This window comes from Paramormyrops kingsleyae, chromosome 9, assembly GCF_048594095.1.
Source record: "Paramormyrops kingsleyae isolate MSU_618 chromosome 9, PKINGS_0.4, whole genome shotgun sequence".
Lineage (NCBI taxonomy): Eukaryota > Metazoa > Chordata > Actinopteri > Osteoglossiformes > Mormyridae > Paramormyrops > Paramormyrops kingsleyae.
The window spans coordinates 15,140,060-15,159,878 of record NC_132805.1 but is presented as its reverse complement, the minus strand read 5'-3'; the positions used below and the strand labels follow the sequence as shown (position 1 = coordinate 15,159,878).

The 19,819-nt window shown below is 47.6% G+C and overlaps 18 non-coding genes across 18 annotated transcripts; all 18 read right to left on the bottom strand.

Moving 5' to 3' along the window:
• Positions 1-549: 549 nt before the first annotated feature.
• Positions 550-713, bottom strand: LOC140592765 (U1 spliceosomal RNA). The gene has a single exon (XR_011993218.1). It is a non-coding gene; the product is annotated as a U1 spliceosomal RNA (small nuclear RNA).
• Positions 714-1,642: 929 nt separating this feature from the next.
• On the bottom strand, positions 1,643-1,806 carry LOC140592764 (U1 spliceosomal RNA). Its single transcript, XR_011993217.1, has one exon. It is a non-coding gene; the product is annotated as a U1 spliceosomal RNA (small nuclear RNA).
• Positions 1,807-2,735: 929 nt separating this feature from the next.
• On the bottom strand, positions 2,736-2,899 carry LOC140592883 (U1 spliceosomal RNA). The gene has a single exon (XR_011993335.1). It is a non-coding gene; the product is annotated as a U1 spliceosomal RNA (small nuclear RNA).
• Positions 2,900-3,828: 929 nt separating this feature from the next.
• On the bottom strand, positions 3,829-3,992 carry LOC140592763 (U1 spliceosomal RNA). Its single transcript, XR_011993216.1, has one exon. It is a non-coding gene; the product is annotated as a U1 spliceosomal RNA (small nuclear RNA).
• Positions 3,993-4,921: 929 nt separating this feature from the next.
• LOC140592762 (U1 spliceosomal RNA) lies at positions 4,922-5,085 on the bottom strand. The gene has a single exon (XR_011993215.1). It is a non-coding gene; the product is annotated as a U1 spliceosomal RNA (small nuclear RNA).
• Positions 5,086-6,014: 929 nt separating this feature from the next.
• Positions 6,015-6,178, bottom strand: LOC140592761 (U1 spliceosomal RNA). The gene has a single exon (XR_011993214.1). It is a non-coding gene; the product is annotated as a U1 spliceosomal RNA (small nuclear RNA).
• Positions 6,179-7,107: 929 nt separating this feature from the next.
• LOC140592760 (U1 spliceosomal RNA) lies at positions 7,108-7,271 on the bottom strand. The gene has a single exon (XR_011993213.1). It is a non-coding gene; the product is annotated as a U1 spliceosomal RNA (small nuclear RNA).
• Positions 7,272-8,200: 929 nt separating this feature from the next.
• On the bottom strand, positions 8,201-8,364 carry LOC140592759 (U1 spliceosomal RNA). Its single transcript, XR_011993212.1, has one exon. It is a non-coding gene; the product is annotated as a U1 spliceosomal RNA (small nuclear RNA).
• Positions 8,365-9,293: 929 nt separating this feature from the next.
• LOC140592875 (U1 spliceosomal RNA) lies at positions 9,294-9,457 on the bottom strand. Its single transcript, XR_011993327.1, has one exon. It is a non-coding gene; the product is annotated as a U1 spliceosomal RNA (small nuclear RNA).
• A 1,073-nt stretch (positions 9,458-10,530) lies between these two features.
• Positions 10,531-10,694, bottom strand: LOC140592758 (U1 spliceosomal RNA). The gene has a single exon (XR_011993211.1). It is a non-coding gene; the product is annotated as a U1 spliceosomal RNA (small nuclear RNA).
• A 929-nt stretch (positions 10,695-11,623) lies between these two features.
• On the bottom strand, positions 11,624-11,787 carry LOC140592874 (U1 spliceosomal RNA). The gene has a single exon (XR_011993326.1). It is a non-coding gene; the product is annotated as a U1 spliceosomal RNA (small nuclear RNA).
• Positions 11,788-12,716: 929 nt separating this feature from the next.
• On the bottom strand, positions 12,717-12,880 carry LOC140592757 (U1 spliceosomal RNA). Its single transcript, XR_011993210.1, has one exon. It is a non-coding gene; the product is annotated as a U1 spliceosomal RNA (small nuclear RNA).
• A 1,071-nt stretch (positions 12,881-13,951) lies between these two features.
• Positions 13,952-14,115, bottom strand: LOC140592756 (U1 spliceosomal RNA). Its single transcript, XR_011993208.1, has one exon. It is a non-coding gene; the product is annotated as a U1 spliceosomal RNA (small nuclear RNA).
• Positions 14,116-15,044: 929 nt separating this feature from the next.
• On the bottom strand, positions 15,045-15,208 carry LOC140592831 (U1 spliceosomal RNA). Its single transcript, XR_011993284.1, has one exon. It is a non-coding gene; the product is annotated as a U1 spliceosomal RNA (small nuclear RNA).
• Positions 15,209-16,137: 929 nt separating this feature from the next.
• LOC140592755 (U1 spliceosomal RNA) lies at positions 16,138-16,301 on the bottom strand. The gene has a single exon (XR_011993207.1). It is a non-coding gene; the product is annotated as a U1 spliceosomal RNA (small nuclear RNA).
• Positions 16,302-17,230: 929 nt separating this feature from the next.
• LOC140592754 (U1 spliceosomal RNA) lies at positions 17,231-17,394 on the bottom strand. The gene has a single exon (XR_011993206.1). It is a non-coding gene; the product is annotated as a U1 spliceosomal RNA (small nuclear RNA).
• A 929-nt stretch (positions 17,395-18,323) lies between these two features.
• Positions 18,324-18,487, bottom strand: LOC140592753 (U1 spliceosomal RNA). Its single transcript, XR_011993205.1, has one exon. It is a non-coding gene; the product is annotated as a U1 spliceosomal RNA (small nuclear RNA).
• Positions 18,488-19,416: 929 nt separating this feature from the next.
• LOC140592752 (U1 spliceosomal RNA) lies at positions 19,417-19,580 on the bottom strand. Its single transcript, XR_011993204.1, has one exon. It is a non-coding gene; the product is annotated as a U1 spliceosomal RNA (small nuclear RNA).
• Positions 19,581-19,819: the final 239 nt, after the last annotated feature.

Here is a 19,819-nt window from a genome sequence, read left to right as displayed (position 1 = left end):
GCTGAGTACCCATTGCTCTGTCATGCTTAATATGAGAAGGAGCAAGAGCTCTAATCTGGGCTGAGCCTGAGGATAGAAGAAAAGTTGCAAGAGACTAAGACTTTAGACTTTCAACTGGATTATATGGCTCTGGCTCAGGTAAGACTGCTCTCACAGCTCAGCCTACCCTACCAGCAGTCTGCTCTGAATACAGCAAATGCTTTTTTGAAGCAAAGAGGAACGAGACTCTTTACCCTTTAATAAGAACCTGCGAGCCACAGCATGCTTACATTTTCCTCTCATCACCTGCTCATCCAACAAACATACTGCGTTCAGTAAGAAAGGCACCTGGAGATACATGCAGTTTCATCAGTCATGGTGCTCAGCCTACCACAGGCATGCTCCGATTAAATTCACCCTGAGAACCACGTGCAAAAAAACTTAGCAGAAGCAACAGACTGCTCATACGTCTTTCGCTCTCTTGTTTGTCTTTGTCAGACGTGACCTTCTTGCGTTTTGCTAAGAAACGCCACAGAAAAGAAGTTCTCTCTCGTTACGTACCTCAAAAATCAGGGGAGAGCGCGAACGCAGTCCCCCACTACCAGAAATTATGCAGTCGAGATTCCCACATTTGGGGAATTCGCAGGAGTCAGCACAGCCGCAGTGCAATGGCTGGGCCTCACCCTGGGTGAACCACCTTCGTGATCATGGTATCTCCCCTGCCAGGTAAGTATGAGTTGAGCGAAGGCCATGTGACCCTGTTGTCCTACTCACCTGCCTACTCTGGGTCGCAGTGGGAAGGTAAAGCGTTGACTCCCATAATCCTCTGCGCATTCATTCTCTGTATGCGAGTGATACAGTTCAATGATTCTTTTTCCTTACAAACACTTGCAATGACTTTTCCGTGGTAACCTTTAGTTTCGTCTCTGCGTTTCTTTGGTTTCACTTTCTGCCGAAGTCAGGAATTTTCTAAAGACACATTTGGGAAAATGCACTCTCCCGCACTGTTTTCTCTGCGTTCTCACAGCCTCGACAGATGTACGGCCGTCTCGCCGACCGTATCTGGCGGCTTGACGTCTGAAATGCATGATGAAATGTTCCACAGAAGAGACCAGCTGAGTACCCATTGCTCTGTCATGCTTAATATGAGAAGGAGCAAGAGCTCTAATCTGGGCTGAGCCTGAGGATAGAAGAAAAGTTGCAAGAGACTAAGACTTTAGACTTTCAACTGGATTATATGGCTCTGGCTCAGGTAAGACTGCTCTCACAGCTCAGCCTACCCTACCAGCAGTCTGCTCTGAATACAGCAAATGCTTTTTTGAAGCAAAGAGGAACGAGACTCTTTACCCTTTAATAAGAACCTGCGAGCCACAGCATGCTTACATTTTCCTCTCATCACCTGCTCATCCAACAAACATACTGCGTTCAGTAAGAAAGGCACCTGGAGATACATGCAGTTTCATCAGTCATGGTGCTCAGCCTACCACAGGCATGCTCCGATTAAATTCACCCTGAGAACCACGTGCAAAAAAACTTAGCAGAAGCAACAGACTGCTCATACGTCTTTCGCTCTCTTGTTTGTCTTTGTCAGACGTGACCTTCTTGCGTTTTGCTAAGAAACGCCACAGAAAAGAAGTTCTCTCTCGTTACGTACCTCAAAAATCAGGGGAGAGCGCGAACGCAGTCCCCCACTACCAGAAATTATGCAGTCGAGATTCCCACATTTGGGGAATTCGCAGGAGTCAGCACAGCCGCAGTGCAATGGCTGGGCCTCACCCTGGGTGAACCACCTTCGTGATCATGGTATCTCCCCTGCCAGGTAAGTATGAGTTGAGCGAAGGCCATGTGACCCTGTTGTCCTACTCACCTGCCTACTCTGGGTCGCAGTGGGAAGGTAAAGCGTTGACTCCCATAATCCTCTGCGCAGACATTCTCTGTATGCGAGTGATACAGTTCAATGATTCTTTTTCCTTACAAACACTTGCAATGACTTTTCCGTGGTAACCTTTAGTTTCGTCTCTGCGTTTCTTTGGTTTCACCTTCTGCCGAGGTCAGGAATTTTCTAAAGACACATTTGGGAAAATGCACTCTCCCGCACTGTTTTCTCTGCGTTCTCACAGCCTCGACAGATGTACGGCCGTCTCGCCGACCGTATCTGGCGGCTTGACGTCTGAAATGCATGATGAAATGTTCCACAGAAGAGACCAGCTGAGTACCCATTGCTCTGTCATGCTTAATATGAGAAGGAGCAAGAGCTCTAATCTGGGCTGAGCCTGAGGATAGAAGAAAAGTTGCAAGAGACTAAGACTTTAGACTTTCAACTGGATTATATGGCTCTGGCTCAGGTAAGACTGCTCTCACAGCTCAGCCTACCCTACCAGCAGTCGGCTCTGAATACAGCAAATGCTTTTTTGAAGCAAAGAGGAACGAGACTCTTTACCCTTTAATAAGAACGTGCGAGCCACAGCATGCTTACATTTTCCTCTCATCACCTGCTCATCCAACAAACATACTGCGTTCAGTAAGAAAGGCACCTGGAGATACATGCAGTTTCATCAGTCATGGTGCTCAGCCTACCACAGGCATGCTCCGATTAAATTCACCCTGAGAACCACGTGCAAAAAAACTTAGCAGAAGCAACAGACTGCTCATACGTCTTTCGCTCTGTTGTTTGTCTTTGTCAGACGTGACCTTTTTGCGTTTTGCTAAGAAACGCCACAGAAAAGAAGTTCTCTCTCGTTACGTACCTCAAAAATCAGGGGAGAGCGCGAACGCAGTCCCCCACTACCAGAAATTATGCAGTCGAGATTCCCACATTTGGGGAATTCGCAGGAGTCAGCACAGCCGCAGTGCAATGGCTGGGCCTCACCTTGGGTGAACCACCTTCGTGATCATGGTATCTCCCCTGCCAGGTAAGTATGAGTTGAGCGAAGGCCATGTGACCCTGTTGTCCTACTCACCTGCCTACTCTGGGTCGCAGTGGGAAGGTAAAGCGTTGACTCCCATAATCCTCTGCGCATTCATTCTCTGTATGCGAGTGATACAGTTCAATGATTCTTTTTCCTTACAAACACTTGCAATGACTTTTCCGTGGTAACCTTTAGTTTCGTCTCTGCGTTTCTTTGGTTTCACTTTCTGCCGAAGTCAGGAATTTTCTAAAGACACATTTGGGAAAATGCACTCTCCCGCACTGTTTTCTCTGCGTTCTCACAGCCTCGACAGATGTACGGCCGTCTCGCCGACCGTATCTGGCGGCTTGACGTCTGAAATGCATGATGAAATGTTCCACAGAAGAGACCAGCTGAGTACCCATTGCTCTGTCATGCTTAATATGAGAAGGAGCAAGAGCTCTAATCTGGGCTGAGCCTGAGGATAGAAGAAAAGTTGCAAGAGACTAAGACTTTAGACTTTCAACTGGATTATATGGCTCTGGCTCAGGTAAGACTGCTCTCACAGCTCAGCCTACCCTACCAGCAGTCGGCTCTGAATACAGCAAATGCTTTTTTGAAGCAAAGAGGAACGAGACTCTTTACCCTTTAATAAGAACGTGCGAGCCACAGCATGCTTACATTTTCCTCTCATCACCTGCTCATCCAACAAACATACTGCGTTCAGTAAGAAAGGCACCTGGAGATACATGCAGTTTCATCAGTCATGGTGCTCAGCCTACCACAGGCATGCTCCGATTAAATTCACCCTGAGAACCACGTGCAAAAAAACTTAGCAGAAGCAACAGACTGCTCATACGTCTTTCGCTCTGTTGTTTGTCTTTGTCAGACGTGACCTTTTTGCGTTTTGCTAAGAAACGCCACAGAAAAGAAGTTCTCTCTCGTTACGTACCTCAAAAATCAGGGGAGAGCGCGAACGCAGTCCCCCACTACCAGAAATTATGCAGTCGAGATTCCCACATTTGGGGAATTCGCAGGAGTCAGCACAGCCGCAGTGCAATGGCTGGGCCTCACCCTGGGTGAACCACCTTCGTGATCATGGTATCTCCCCTGCCAGGTAAGTATGAGTTGAGCGAAGGCCATGTGACCCTGTTGTCCTACTCACCTGCCTACTCTGGGTCGCAGTGGGAAGGTAAAGCGTTGACTCCCATAATCCTCTGCGCATTCATTCTCTGTATGCGAGTGATACAGTTCAATGATTCTTTTTCCTTACAAACACTTGCAATGACTTTTCCGTGGTAACCTTTAGTTTCGTCTCTGCGTTTCTTTGGTTTCACTTTCTGCCGAAGTCAGGAATTTTCTAAAGACACATTTGGGAAAATGCACTCTCCCGCACTGTTTTCTCTGCGTTCTCACAGCCTCGACAGATGTACGGCCGTCTCGCCGACCGTATCTGGCGGCTTGACGTCTGAAATGCATGATGAAATGTTCCACAGAAGAGACCAGCTGAGTACCCATTGCTCTGTCATGCTTAATATGAGAAGGAGCAAGAGCTCTAATCTGGGCTGAGCCTGAGGATAGAAGAAAAGTTGCAAGAGACTAAGACTTTAGACTTTCAACTGGATTATATGGCTCTGGCTCAGGTAAGACTGCTCTCACAGCTCAGCCTACCCTACCAGCAGTCGGCTCTGAATACAGCAAATGCTTTTTTGAAGCAAAGAGGAACGAGACTCTTTACCCTTTAATAAGAACGTGCGAGCCACAGCATGCTTACATTTTCCTCTCATCACCTGCTCATCCAACAAACATACTGCGTTCAGTAAGAAAGGCACCTGGAGATACATGCAGTTTCATCAGTCATGGTGCTCAGCCTACCACAGGCATGCTCCGATTAAATTCACCCTGAGAACCACGTGCAAAAAAACTTAGCAGAAGCAACAGACTGCTCATACGTCTTTCGCTCTGTTGTTTGTCTTTGTCAGACGTGACCTTTTTGCGTTTTGCTAAGAAACGCCACAGAAAAGAAGTTCTCTCTCGTTACGTACCTCAAAAATCAGGGGAGAGCGCGAACGCAGTCCCCCACTACCAGAAATTATGCAGTCGAGATTCCCACATTTGGGGAATTCGCAGGAGTCAGCACAGCCGCAGTGCAATGGCTGGGCCTCACCCTGGGTGAACCACCTTCGTGATCATGGTATCTCCCCTGCCAGGTAAGTATGAGTTGAGCGAAGGCCATGTGACCCTGTTGTCCTACTCACCTGCCTACTCTGGGTCGCAGTGGGAAGGTAAAGCGTTGACTCCCATAATCCTCTGCGCATTCATTCTCTGTATGCGAGTGATACAGTTCAATGATTCTTTTTCCTTACAAACACTTGCAATGACTTTTCCGTGGTAACCTTTAGTTTCGTCTCTGCGTTTCTTTGGTTTCACTTTCTGCCGAAGTCAGGAATTTTCTAAAGACACATTTGGGAAAATGCACTCTCCCGCACTGTTTTCTCTGCGTTCTCACAGCCTCGACAGATGTACGGCCGTCTCGCCGACCGTATCTGGCGGCTTGACGTCTGAAATGCATGATGAAATGTTCCACAGAAGAGACCAGCTGAGTACCCATTGCTCTGTCATGCTTAATATGAGAAGGAGCAAGAGCTCTAATCTGGGCTGAGCCTGAGGATAGAAGAAAAGTTGCAAGAGACTAAGACTTTAGACTTTCAACTGGATTATATGGCTCTGGCTCAGGTAAGACTGCTCTCACAGCTCAGCCTACCCTACCAGCAGTCTGCTCTGAATACAGCAAATGCTTTTTTGAAGCAAAGAGGAACGAGACTCTTTACCCTTTAATAAGAACCTGCGAGCCACAGCATGCTTACATTTTCCTCTCATCACCTGCTCATCCAACAAACATACTGCGTTCAGTAAGAAAGGCACCTGGAGATACATGCAGTTTCATCAGTCATGGTGCTCAGCCTACCACAGGCATGCTCCGATTAAATTCACCCTGAGAACCACGTGCAAAAAAACTTAGCAGAAGCAACAGACTGCTCATACGTCTTTCGCTCTCTTGTTTGTCTTTGTCAGACGTGACCTTCTTGCGTTTTGCTAAGAAACGCCACAGAAAAGAAGTTCTCTCTCGTTACGTACCTCAAAAATCAGGGGAGAGCGCGAACGCAGTCCCCCACTACCAGAAATTATGCAGTCGAGATTCCCACATTTGGGGAATTCGCAGGAGTCAGCACAGCCGCAGTGCAATGGCTGGGCCTCACCCTGGGTGAACCACCTTCGTGATCATGGTATCTCCCCTGCCAGGTAAGTATGAGTTGAGCGAAGGCCATGTGACCCTGTTGTCCTACTCACCTGCCTACTCTGGGTCGCAGTGGGAAGGTAAAGCCTTGACTCCCATAATCCTCTGCGCAGACATTCTCTGTATGCGAGTGATACAGTTCAATGATTCTTTTTCCTTCCAAACACTTGCAATGACTTTTCCGTGGTAACCTTTAGTTTCGTCTCTGCGTTTCTTTGGTTTCACCTTCTGCCGAGGTCAGGAATTTTCTAAAGACACATTTGGGAAAATGCACTCTCCCGCACTGTTTTCTCTGCGTTCTCACAGCCTCGACAGATGTACGGCCGTCTCGCCGACCGTATCTGGCGGCTTGACGTCTGAAATGCATGATGAAATGTTCCACAGAAGAGACCAGCTGAGTACCCATTGCTCTGTCATGCTTAATATGAGAAGGAGCAAGAGCTCTAATCTGGGCTGAGCCTGAGGATAGAAGAAAAGTTGCAAGAGACTAAGACTTTAGACTTTCAACTGGATTATATGGCTCTGGCTCAGGTAAGACTGCTCTCACAGCTCAGCCTACCCTACCAGCAGTCGGCTCTGAATACAGCAAATGCTTTTTTGAAGCAAAGAGGAACGAGACTCTTTACCCTTTAATAAGAACGTGCGAGCCACAGCATGCTTACATTTTCCTCTCATCACCTGCTCATCCAACAAACATACTGCGTTCAGTAAGAAAGGCACCTGGAGATACATGCAGTTTCATCAGTCATGGTGCTCAGCCTACCACAGGCATGCTCCGATTAAATTCACCCTGAGAACCACGTGCAAAAAAACTTAGCAGAAGCAACAGACTGCTCATACGTCTTTCGCTCTGTTGTTTGTCTTTGTCAGACGTGACCTTTTTGCGTTTTGCTAAGAAACGCCACAGAAAAGAAGTTCTCTCTCGTTACGTACCTCAAAAATCAGGGGAGAGCGCGAACGCAGTCCCCCACTACCAGAAATTATGCAGTCGAGATTCCCACATTTGGGGAATTCGCAGGAGTCAGCACAGCCGCAGTGCAATGGCTGGGCCTCACCCTGGGTGAACCACCTTCGTGATCATGGTATCTCCCCTGCCAGGTAAGTATGAGTTGAGCGAAGGCCATGTGACCCTGTTGTCCTACTCACCTGCCTACTCTGGGTCGCAGTGGGAAGGTAAAGCGTTGACTCCCATAATCCTCTGCGCATTCATTCTCTGTATGCGAGTGATACAGTTCAATGATTCTTTTTCCTTACAAACACTTGCAATGACTTTTCCGTGGTAACCTTTAGTTTCGTCTCTGCGTTTCTTTGGTTTCACTTTCTGCCGAAGTCAGGAATTTTCTAAAGACACATTTGGGAAAATGCACTCTCCCGCACTGTTTTCTCTGCGTTCTCACAGCCTCGACAGATGTACGGCCGTCTCGCCGACCGTATCTGGCGGCTTGACGTCTGAAATGCATGATGAAATGTTCCACAGAAGAGACCAGCTGAGTACCCATTGCTCTGTCATGCTTAATATGAGAAGGAGCAAGAGCTCTAATCTGGGCTGAGCCTGAGGATAGAAGAAAAGTTGCAAGAGACTAAGACTTTAGACTTTCAACTGGATTATATGGCTCTGGCTCAGGTAAGACTGCTCTCACAGCTCAGCCTACCCTACCAGCAGTCTGCTCTGAATACAGCAAATGCTTTTTTGAAGCAAAGAGGAACGAGACTCTTTACCCTTTAATAAGAACCTGCGAGCCACAGCATGCTTACATTTTCCTCTCATCACCTGCTCATCCAACAAACATACTGCGTTCAGTAAGAAAGGCACCTGGAGATACATGCAGTTTCATCAGTCATGGTGCTCAGCCTACCACAGGCATGCTCCGATTAAATTCACCCTGAGAACCACGTGCAAAAAAACTTAGCAGAAGCAACAGACTGCTCATACGTCTTTCGCTCTCTTGTTTGTCTTTGTCAGACGTGACCTTCTTGCGTTTTGCTAAGAAACGCCACAGAAAAGAAGTTCTCTCTCGTTACGTACCTCAAAAATCAGGGGAGAGCGCGAACGCAGTCCCCCACTACCAGAAATTATGCAGTCGAGATTCCCACATTTGGGGAATTCGCAGGAGTCAGCACAGCCGCAGTGCAATGGCTGGGCCTCACCCTGGGTGAACCACCTTCGTGATCATGGTATCTCCCCTGCCAGGTAAGTATGAGTTGAGCGAAGGCCATGTGACCCTGTTGTCCTACTCACCTGCCTACTCTGGGTCGCAGTGGGAAGGTAAAGCCTTGACTCCCATAATCCTCTGCGCAGACATTCTCTGTATGCGAGTGATACAGTTCAATGATTCTTTTTCCTTCCAAACACTTGCAATGACTTTTCCGTGGTAACCTTTAGTTTCGTCTCTGCGTTTCTTTGGTTTCACCTTCTGCCGAGGTCAGGAATTTTCTAAAGACACATTTGGGAAAATGCACTCTCCCGCACTGTTTTCTCTGCGTTCTCACAGCCTCGACAGATGTACGGCCGTCTCGCCGACCGTATCTGGCGGCTTGACGTCTGAAATGCATGATGAAATGTTCCACAGAAGAGACCAGCTCAGTACCCATTGCTCTGTCATGCTTAATATGAGAAGGAGCAAAAGCTCTAATCTGGGCTGAGCCTGAGGATAGAAGAAAAGTTGCAAGAGACTAAGACTTTAGACTTTCAACTGGATTATATGGCTCTGGCTCAGGTAAGACTGCTCTCACAGCTCAGCCTACCCTACCAGCAGTCTGCTCTGAATACAGCAAATGCTTTTTTGAAGCAAAGAGGAACGAGACTCTTTACCCTTTAATAAGAACCTGCGAGCCACAGCATGCTTACATTTTCCTCTCATCACCTGCTCATCCAACAAACATACTGCGTTCAGTAAGAAAGGCACCTGGAGATACATGCAGTTTCATCAGTCATGGTGCTCAGCCTACCACAGGCATGCTCCGATTAAATTCACCCTGAGAACCACGTGCAAAAAAACTTAGCAGAAGCAACAGACTGCTCATATGTCTTTCGCTGTCTTGTTTGTCTTTGTCAGACGTGACCTTCTTGCGTTTTGCTAAGAAACGCCACAGAAAAGAAGTTCTCTCTCGTTACGTACCTCAAAAATCAGAGGAGAGCGCGAACGCAGTCCCCCACTACCAGAAATTATGCAGTCGAGATTCCCACATTTGGGGAATTCGCAGGAGTCAGCACAGCCGCAGTGCAATGGCTGGGCCTCACCCTGGGTGAACCACCTTCGTGATCATGGTATCTCCCCTGCCAGGTAAGTATGAGTTGAGCGAAGGCCATGTGACCCTGTTGTCCTACTCACCTGCCTACTCTGGGTCGCAGTGGGAAGGTAAAGCGTTGACTCCCATAATCCTCTGCGCATTCATTCTCTGTATGCGAGTGATACAGTTCAATGATTCTTTTTCCTTACAAACACTTGCAATGACTTTTCCGTGGTAACCTTTAGTTTCGTCTCTGCGTTTCTTTGGTTTCACTTTCTGCCGAAGTCAGGAATTTTCTAAAGACACATTTGGGAAAATGCACTCTCCCGCACTGTTTTCTCTGCGTTCTCACAGCCTCGACAGATGTACGGCCGTCTCGCCGACCGTATCTGGCGGCTTGACGTCTGAAATGCATGATGAAATGTTCCACAGAAGAGACCAGCTGAGTACCCATTGCTCTGTCATGCTTAATATGAGAAGGAGCAAGAGCTCTAATCTGGGCTGAGCCTGAGGATAGAAGAAAAGTTGCAAGAGACTAAGACTTTAGACTTTCAACTGGATTATATGGCTCTGGCTCAGGTAAGACTGCTCTCACAGCTCAGCCTACCCTACCAGCAGTCTGCTCTGAATACAGCAAATGCTTTTTTGAAGCAAAGAGGAACGAGACTCTTTACCCTTTAATAAGAACCTGCGAGCCACAGCATGCTTACATTTTCCTCTCATCACCTGCTCATCCAACAAACATACTGCGTTCAGTAAGAAAGGCACCTGGAGATACATGCAGTTTCATCAGTCATGGTGCTCAGCCTACCACAGGCATGCTCCGATTAAATTCACCCTGAGAACCACGTGCAAAAAAACTTAGCAGAAGCAACAGACTGCTCATACGTCTTTCGCTCTCTTGTTTGTCTTTGTCAGACGTGACCTTCTTGCGTTTTGCTAAAAAACGCCACAGAGAGAAAATGCTCAGATTAAAATCACCCTGAGAACCACGTGCAAAAAAACTTAGCAGAAGCAACAGACTGCTCATACGTCTTTCGCTCTCTTGTTTGTCTTTGTCAGACGTGACCTTCTTGCGTTTTGCTAAGAAACGCCACAGAAAAGAAGTTCTCTCTCGTTACATACCTCAAAAATCAGGGGAGAGCGCGAACGCAGTCCCCCACTACCAGAAATTATGCAGTCGAGATTCCCACATTTGGGGAATTCGCAGGAGTCAGCACAGCCGCAGTGCAATGGCTGGGCCTCACCCTGGGTGAACCACCTTCGTGATCATGGTATCTCCCCTGCCAGGTAAGTATGAGTTGAGCGAAGGCCATGTGACCCTGTTGTCCTACTCACCTGCCTACTCTGGGTCGCAGTGGGAAGGTAAAGCCTTGACTCCCATAATCCTCTGCGCAGACATTCTCTGTATGCGAGTGATACAGTTCAATGATTCTTTTTCCTTCCAAACACTTGCAATGACTTTTCCGTGGTAACCTTTAGTTTCGTCTCTGCGTTTCTTTGGTTTCACCTTCTGCCGAGGTCAGGAATTTTCTAAAGACACATTTGGGAAAATGCACTCTCCCGCACTGTTTTCTCTGCGTTCTCACAGCCTCGACAGATGTACGGCCGTCTCGCCGACCGTATCTGGCGGCTTGACGTCTGAAATGCATGATGAAATGTTCCACAGAAGAGACCAGCTCAGTACCCATTGCTCTGTCATGCTTAATATGAGAAGGAGCAAAAGCTCTAATCTGGGCTGAGCCTGAGGATAGAAGAAAAGTTGCAAGAGACTAAGACTTTAGACTTTCAACTGGATTATATGGCTCTGGCTCAGGTAAGACTGCTCTCACAGCTCAGCCTACCCTACCAGCAGTCTGCTCTGAATACAGCAAATGCTTTTTTGAAGCAAAGAGGAACGAGACTCTTTACCCTTTAATAAGAACCTGCGAGCCACAGCATGCTTACATTTTCCTCTCATCACCTGCTCATCCAACAAACATACTGCGTTCAGTAAGAAAGGCACCTGGAGATACATGCAGTTTCATCAGTCATGGTGCTCAGCCTACCACAGGCATGCTCCGATTAAATTCACCCTGAGAACCACGTGCAAAAAAACTTAGCAGAAGCAACAGACTGCTCATATGTCTTTCGCTGTCTTGTTTGTCTTTGTCAGACGTGACCTTCTTGCGTTTTGCTAAGAAACGCCACAGAAAAGAAGTTCTCTCTCGTTACGTACCTCAAAAATCAGAGGAGAGCGCGAACGCAGTCCCCCACTACCAGAAATTATGCAGTCGAGATTCCCACATTTGGGGAATTCGCAGGAGTCAGCACAGCCGCAGTGCAATGGCTGGGCCTCACCCTGGGTGAACCACCTTCGTGATCATGGTATCTCCCCTGCCAGGTAAGTATGAGTTGAGCGAAGGCCATGTGACCCTGTTGTCCTACTCACCTGCCTACTCTGGGTCGCAGTGGGAAGGTAAAGCGTTGACTCCCATAATCCTCTGCGCAGACATTCTCTGTATGCGAGTGATACAGTTCAATGATTCTTTTTCCTTCCAAACACTTGCAATGACTTTTCCGTGGTAACCTTTAGTTTCCTCTCTGCGTTTCTTTGGTTTCACCTTCTGCCGAGGTCAGGAATTTTCTAAAGACACATTTGGGAAAATGCACTCTCCCGCACTGTTTTCTCTGCGTTCTCACAGCCTCGACAGATGTACGGCCGTCTCGCCGACCGTATCTGGCGGCTTGACGTCTGAAATGCATGATGAAATGTTCCACAGAAGAGACCAGCTGAGTACCCATTGCTCTGTCATGCTTAATATGAGAAGGAGCAAGAGCTCTAATCTGGGCTGAGCCTGAGGATAGAAGAAAAGTTGCAAGAGACTAAGACTTTAGACTTTCAACTGGATTATATGGCTCTGGCTCAGGTAAGACTGCTCTCACAGCTCAGCCTACCCTACCAGCAGTCTGCTCTGAATACAGCAAATGCTTTTTTGAAGCAAAGAGGAACGAGACTCTTTACCCTTTAATAAGAACCTGCGAGCCACAGCATGCTTACATTTTCCTCTCATCACCTGCTCATCCAACAAACATACTGCGTTCAGTAAGAAAGGCACCTGGAGATACATGCAGTTTCATCAGTCATGGTGCTCAGCCTACCACAGGCATGCTCCGATTAAATTCACCCTGAGAACCACGTGCAAAAAAACTTAGCAGAAGCAACAGACTGCTCATACGTCTTTCGCTCTCTTGTTTGTCTTTGTCAGACGTGACCTTCTTGCGTTTTGCTAAGAAACGCCACAGAAAAGAAGTTCTCTCTCGTTACATACCTCAAAAATCAGGGGAGAGCGCGAACGCAGTCCCCCACTACCAGAAATTATGCAGTCGAGATTCCCACATTTGGGGAATTCGCAGGAGTCAGCACAGCCGCAGTGCAATGGCTGGGCCTCACCCTGGGTGAACCACCTTCGTGATCATGGTATCTCCCCTGCCAGGTAAGTATGAGTTGAGCGAAGTCCATGTGACCCTGTTGTCCTACTCACCTGCCTACTCTAGGTCGCAGTGGGAAGGTAAAGCCTTGACTCCCATAATCCTCTGCGCATTCATTCTCTGTATGCGAGTGATACAGTTCAATGATTCTTTTTCCTTCCAAACACTTGCAATGACTTTTCCGTGGTAACCTTTAGTTTCGTCTCTGCGTTTCTTTGGTTTCACCTTCTGCCGAGGTCAGGAATTTTCTAAAGACACATTTGGGAAAATGCACTCTCCCGCACTGTTTTCTCTGCGTTCTCACAGCCTCGACAGATGTACGGCCGTCTCGCCGACCGTATCTGGCGGCTTGACGTCTGAAATGCATGATGAAATGTTCCACAGAAGAGACCAGCTCAGTACCCATTGCTCTGTCATGCTTAATATGAGAAGGAGCAAAAGCTCTAATCTGGGCTGAGCCTGAGGATAGAAGAAAAGTTGCAAGAGACTAAGACTTTAGACTTTCAACTGGATTATATGGCTCTGGCTCAGGTAAGACTGCTCTCACAGCTCAGCCTACCCTACCAGCAGTCTGCTCTGAATACAGCAAATGCTTTTTTGAAGCAAAGAGGAACGAGACTCTTTACCCTTTAATAAGAACCTGCGAGCCACAGCATGCTTACATTTTCCTCTCATCACCTGCTCATCCAACAAACATACTGCGTTCAGTAAGAAAGGCACCTGGAGATACATGCAGTTTCATCAGTCATGGTGCTCAGCCTACCACAGGCATGCTCCGATTAAATTCACCCTGAGAACCACGTGCAAAAAAACTTAGCAGAAGCAACAGACTGCTCACGTCTTTCGCTCTCTTGTTTGTCTTTGTCAGACGTGACCTTCTTGCGTTTTGCTAAAAAACGCCACAGAGAGAAAATGCTCAGATTAAAATCACCCTGAGAACCACGTGCAAAAAAACTTAGCAGAAGCAACAGACTGCTCATACGTCTTTCGCTCTCTTGTTTGTCTTTGTCAGACGTGACCTTCTTGCGTTTTGCTAAGAAACGCCACAGAAAAGAAGTTCTCTCTCGTTACGTACCTCAAAAATCAGGGGAGAGCGCGAACGCAGTCCCCCACTACCAGAAATTATGCAGTCGAGATTCCCACATTTGGGGAATTCGCAGGAGTCAGCACAGCCGCAGTGCAATGGCTGGGCCTCACCCTGGGTGAACCACCTTCGTGATCATGGTATCTCCCCTGCCAGGTAAGTATGAGTTGAGCGAAGGCCATGTGACCCTGTTGTCCTACTCACCTGCCTACTCTGGGTCGCAGTGGGAAGGTAAAGCGTTGACTCCCATAATCCTCTGCGCAGACATTCTCTGTATGCGAGTGATACAGTTCAATGATTCTTTTTCCTTACAAACACTTGCAATGACTTTTCCGTGGTAACCTTTAGTTTCGTCTCTGCGTTTCTTTGGTTTCACTTTCTGCCGAAGTCAGGAATTTTCTAAAGACACATTTGGGAAAATGCACTCTCCCGCACTGTTTTCTCTGCGTTCTCACAGCCTCGACAGATGTACGGCCGTCTCGCCGACCGTATCTGGCGGCTTGACGTCTGAAATGCATGATGAAATGTTCCACAGAAGAGACCAGCTGAGTACCCATTGCTCTGTCATGCTTAATATGAGAAGGAGCAAGAGCTCTAATCTGGGCTGAGCCTGAGGATAGAAGAAAAGTTGCAAGAGACTAAGACTTTAGACTTTCAACTGGATTATATGGCTCTGGCTCAGGTAAGACTGCTCTCACAGCTCAGCCTACCCTACCAGCAGTCTGCTCTGAATACAGCAAATGCTTTTTTGAAGCAAAGAGGAACGAGACTCTTTACCCTTTAATAAGAACCTGCGAGCCACAGCATGCTTACATTTTCCTCTCATCACCTGCTCATCCAACAAACATACTGCGTTCAGTAAGAAAGGCACCTGGAGATACATGCAGTTTCATCAGTCATGGTGCTCAGCCTACCACAGGCATGCTCCGATTAAATTCACCCTGAGAACCACGTGCAAAAAAACTTAGCAGAAGCAACAGACTGCTCATACGTCTTTCGCTCTCTTGTTTGTCTTTGTCAGACGTGACCTTCTTGCGTTTTGCTAAGAAACGCCACAGAAAAGAAGTTCTCTCTCGTTACGTACCTCAAAAATCAGGGGAGAGCGCGAACGCAGTCCCCCACTACCAGAAATTATGCAGTCGAGATTCCCACATTTGGGGAATTCGCAGGAGTCAGCACAGCCGCAGTGCAATGGCTGGGCCTCACCCTGGATGAACCACCTTCGTGATCATGGTATCTCCCCTGCCAGGTAAGTATGAGTTGAGCGAAGGCCATGTGACCCTGTTGTCCTACTCACCTGCCTACTCTGGGTCGCAGTGGGAAGGTAAAGCGTTGACTCCCATAATCCTCTGCGCAGACATTCTCTGTATGCGAGTGATACAGTTCAATGATTCTTTTTCCTTACAAACACTTGCAATGACTTTTCCGTGGTAACCTTTAGTTTCGTCTCTGCGTTTCTTTGGTTTCACCTTCTGCCGAGGTCAGGAATTTTCTAAAGACACATTTGGGAAAATGCACTCTCCCGCACTGTTTTCTCTGCGTTCTCACAGCCTCGACAGATGTACGGCCGTCTCGCCGACCGTATCTGGCGGCTTGACGTCTGAAATGCATGATGAAATGTTCCACAGAAGAGACCAGCTGAGTACCCATTGCTCTGTCATGCTTAATATGAGAAGGAGCAAGAGCTCTAATCTGGGCTGAGCCTGAGGATAGAAGAAAAGTTGCAAGAGACTAAGACTTTAGACTTTCAACTGGATTATATGGCTCTGGCTCAGGTAAGACTGCTCTCACAGCTCAGCCTACCCTACCAGCAGTCGGCTCTGAATACAGCAAATGCTTTTTTGAAGCAAAGAGGAACGAGACTCTTTACCCTTTAATAAGAACGTGCGAGCCACAGCATGCTTACATTTTCCTCTCATCACCTGCTCATCCAACAAACATACTGCGTTCAGTAAGAAAGGCACCTGGAGATACATGCAGTTTCATCAGTCATGGTGCTCAGCCTACCACAGGCATGCTCCGATTAAATTCACCCTGAGAACCACGTGCAAAAAAACTTAGCAGAAGCAACAGACTGCTCATACGTCTTTCGCTCTGTTGTTTGTCTTTGTCAGACGTGACCTTTTTGCGTTTTGCTAAGAAACGCCACAGAAAAGAAGTTCTCTCTCGTTACGTACCTCAAAAATCAGGGGAGAGCGCGAACGCAGTCCCCCACTACCAGAAATTATGCAGTCGAGATTCCCACATTTGGGGAATTCGCAGGAGTCAGCACAGCCGCAGTGCAATGGCTGGGCCTCACCCTGGGTGAACCACCTTCGTGATCATGGTATCTCCCCTGCCAGGTAAGTATGAGTTGAGCGAAGGCCATGTGACCCTGTTGTCCTACTCACCTGCCTACTCTGGGTCGCAGTGGGAAGGTAAAGCGTTGACTCCCATAATCCTCTGCGCAGACATTCTCTGTATGCGAGTGATACAGTTCAATGATTCTTTTTCCTTCCAAACACTTGCAATGACTTTTCCGTGGTAACCTTTAGTTTCCTCTCTGCGTTTCTTTGGTTTCACCTTCTGCCGAGGTCAGGAATTTTCTAAAGACACATTTGGGAAAATGCACTCTCCCGCACTGTTTTCTCTGCGTTCTCACAGCCTCGACAGATGTACGGCCGTCTCGCCGACCGTATCTGGCGGCTTGACGTCTGAAATGCATGATGAAATGTTCCACAGAAGAGACCAGCTGAGTACCCATTGCTCTGTCATGCTTAATATGAGAAGGAGCAAGAGCTCTAATCTGGGCTGAGCCTGAGGATAGAAGAAAAGTTGCAAGAGACTAAGACTTTAGACTTTCAACTGGATTATATGGCTCTGGCTCAGGTAAGACTGCTCTCACAGCTCAGCCTACCCTACCAGCAGTCTGCTCTGAATACAGCAAATGCTTTTTTGAAGCAAAGAGGAACGAGACTCTTTACCCTTTAATAAGAACCTGCGAGCCACAGCATGCTTACATTTTCCTCTCATCACCTGCTCATCCAACAAACATACTGCGTTCAGTAAGAAAGGCACCTGGAGATACATGCAGTTTCATCAGTCATGGTGCTCAGCCTACCACAGGCATGCTCCGATTAAATTCACCCTGAGAACCACGTGCAAAAAAACTTAGCAGAAGCAACAGACTGCTCATACGTCTTTCGCTCTCTTGTTTGTCTTTGTCAGACGTGACCTTCTTGCGTTTTGCTAAGAAACGCCACAGAAAAGAAGTTCTCTCTCGTTACGTACCTCAAAAATCAGGGGAGAGCGCGAACGCAGTCCCCCACTACCAGAAATTATGCAGTCGAGATTCCCACATTTGGGGAATTCGCAGGAGTCAGCACAGCCGCAGTGCAATGGCTGGGCCTCACCCTGGGTGAACCACCTTCGTGATCATGGTATCTCCCCTGCCAGGTAAGTATGAGTTGAGCGAAGGCCATGTGACCCTGTTGTCCTACTCACCTGCCTACTCTGGGTCGCAGTGGGAAGGTAAAGCGTTGACTCCCATAATCCTCTGCGCATTCATTCTCTGTATGCGAGTGATACAGTTCAATGATTCTTTTTCCTTACAAACACTTGCAATGACTTTTCCGTGGTAACCTTTAGTTTCGTCTCTGCGTTTCTTTGGTTTCACTTTCTGCCGAAGTCAGGAATTTTCTAAAGACACATTTGGGAAAATGCACTCTCCCGCACTGTTTTCTCTGCGTTCTCACAGCCTCGACAGATGTACGGCCGTCTCGCCGACCGTATCTGGCGGCTTGACGTCTGAAATGCATGATGAAATGTTCCACAGAAGAGACCAGCTGAGTACCCATTGCTCTGTCATGCTTAATATGAGAAGGAGCAAGAGCTCTAATCTGGGCTGAGCCTGAGGATAGAAGAAAAGTTGCAAGAGACTAAGACTTTAGACTTTCAACTGGATTATATGGCTCTGGCTCAGGTAAGACTGCTCTCACAGCTCAGCCTACCCTACCAGCAGTCTGCTCTGAATACAGCAAATGCTTTTTTGAAGCAAAGAGGAACGAGACTCTTTACCCTTTAATAAGAACCTGCGAGCCACAGCATGCTTACATTTTCCTCTCATCACCTGCTCATCCAACAAACATACTGCGTTCAGTAAGAAAGGCACCTGGAGATACATGCAGTTTCATCAGTCATGGTGCTCAGCCTACCACAGGCATGCTCCGATTAAATTCACCCTGAGAACCACGTGCAAAAAAACTTAGCAGAAGCAACAGACTGCTCATACGTCTTTCGCTCTCTTGTTTGTCTTTGTCAGACGTGACCTTCTTGCGTTTTGCTAAGAAACGCCACAGAAAAGAAGTTCTCTCTCGTTACGTACCTCAAAAATCAGGGGAGAGCGCGAACGCAGTCCCCCACTACCAGAAATTATGCAGTCGAGATTCCCACATTTGGGGAATTCGCAGGAGTCAGCACAGCCGCAGTGCAATGGCTGGGCCTCACCCTGGGTGAACCACCTTCGTGATCATGGTATCTCCCCTGCCAGGTAAGTATGAGTTGAGCGAAGGCCATGTGACCCTGTTGTCCTACTCACCTGCCTACTCTGGGTCGCAGTGGGAAGGTAAAGCGTTGACTCCCATAATCCTCTGCGCAGACATTCTCTGTATGCGAGTGATACAGTTCAATGATTCTTTTTCCTTCCAAACACTTGCAATGACTTTTCCGTGGTAACCTTTAGTTTCCTCTCTGCGTTTCTTTGGTTTCACCTTCTGCCGAGGTCAGGAATTTTCTAAAGACACATTTGGGAAAATGCACTCTCCCGCACTGTTTTCTCTGCGTTCTCACAGCCTCGACAGATGTACGGCCGTCTCGCCGACCGTATCTGGCGGCTTGACGTCTGAAATGCATGATGAAATGTTCCACAGAAGAGACCAGCTGAGTACCCATTGCTCTGTCATGCTTAATATGAGAAGGAGCAAGAGCTCTAATCTGGGCTGAGCCTGAGGATAGAAGAAAAGTTGCAAGAGACTAAGACTTTAGACTTTCAACTGGATTATATGGCTCTGGCTCAGGTAAGACTGCTCTCACAGCTCAGCCTACCCTACCAGCAGTCTGCTCTGAATACAGCAAATGCTTTTTTGAAGCAAAGAGGAACGAGACTCTTTACCCTTTAATAAGAACCTGCGAGCCACAGCATGCTTACATTTTCCTCTCATCACCTGCTCATCCAACAAACATACTGCGTTCAGTAAGAAAGGCACCTGGAGATACATGCAGTTTCATCAGTCATGGTGCTCAGCCTACCACAGGCATGCTCCGATTAAATTCACCCTGAGAACCACGTGCAAAAAAACTTAGCAGAAGCAACAGACTGCTCATACGTCTTTCGCTCTCTTGTTTGTCTTTGTCAGACGTGACCTTCTTGCGTTTTGCTAAGAAACGCCACAGAAAAGAAGTTCTCTCTCGTTACGTACCTCAAAAATCAGGGGAGAGCGCGAACGCAGTCCCCCACTACCAGAAATTATGCAGTCGAGATTCCCACATTTGGGGAATTCGCAGGAGTCAGCACAGCCGCAGTGCAATGGCTGGGCCTCACCCTGGGTGAACCACCTTCGTGATCATGGTATCTCCCCTGCCAGGTAAGTATGAGTTGAGCGAAGGCCATGTGACCCTGTTGTCCTACTCACCTGCCTACTCTGGGTCGCAGTGGGAAGGTAAAGCGTTGACTCCCATAATCCTCTGCGCATTCATTCTCTGTATGCGAGTGATACAGTTCAATGATTCTTTTTCCTTACAAACACTTGCAATGACTTTTCCGTGGTAACCTTTAGTTTCGTCTCTGCGTTTCTTTGGTTTCACTTTCTGCCGAAGTCAGGAATTTTCTAA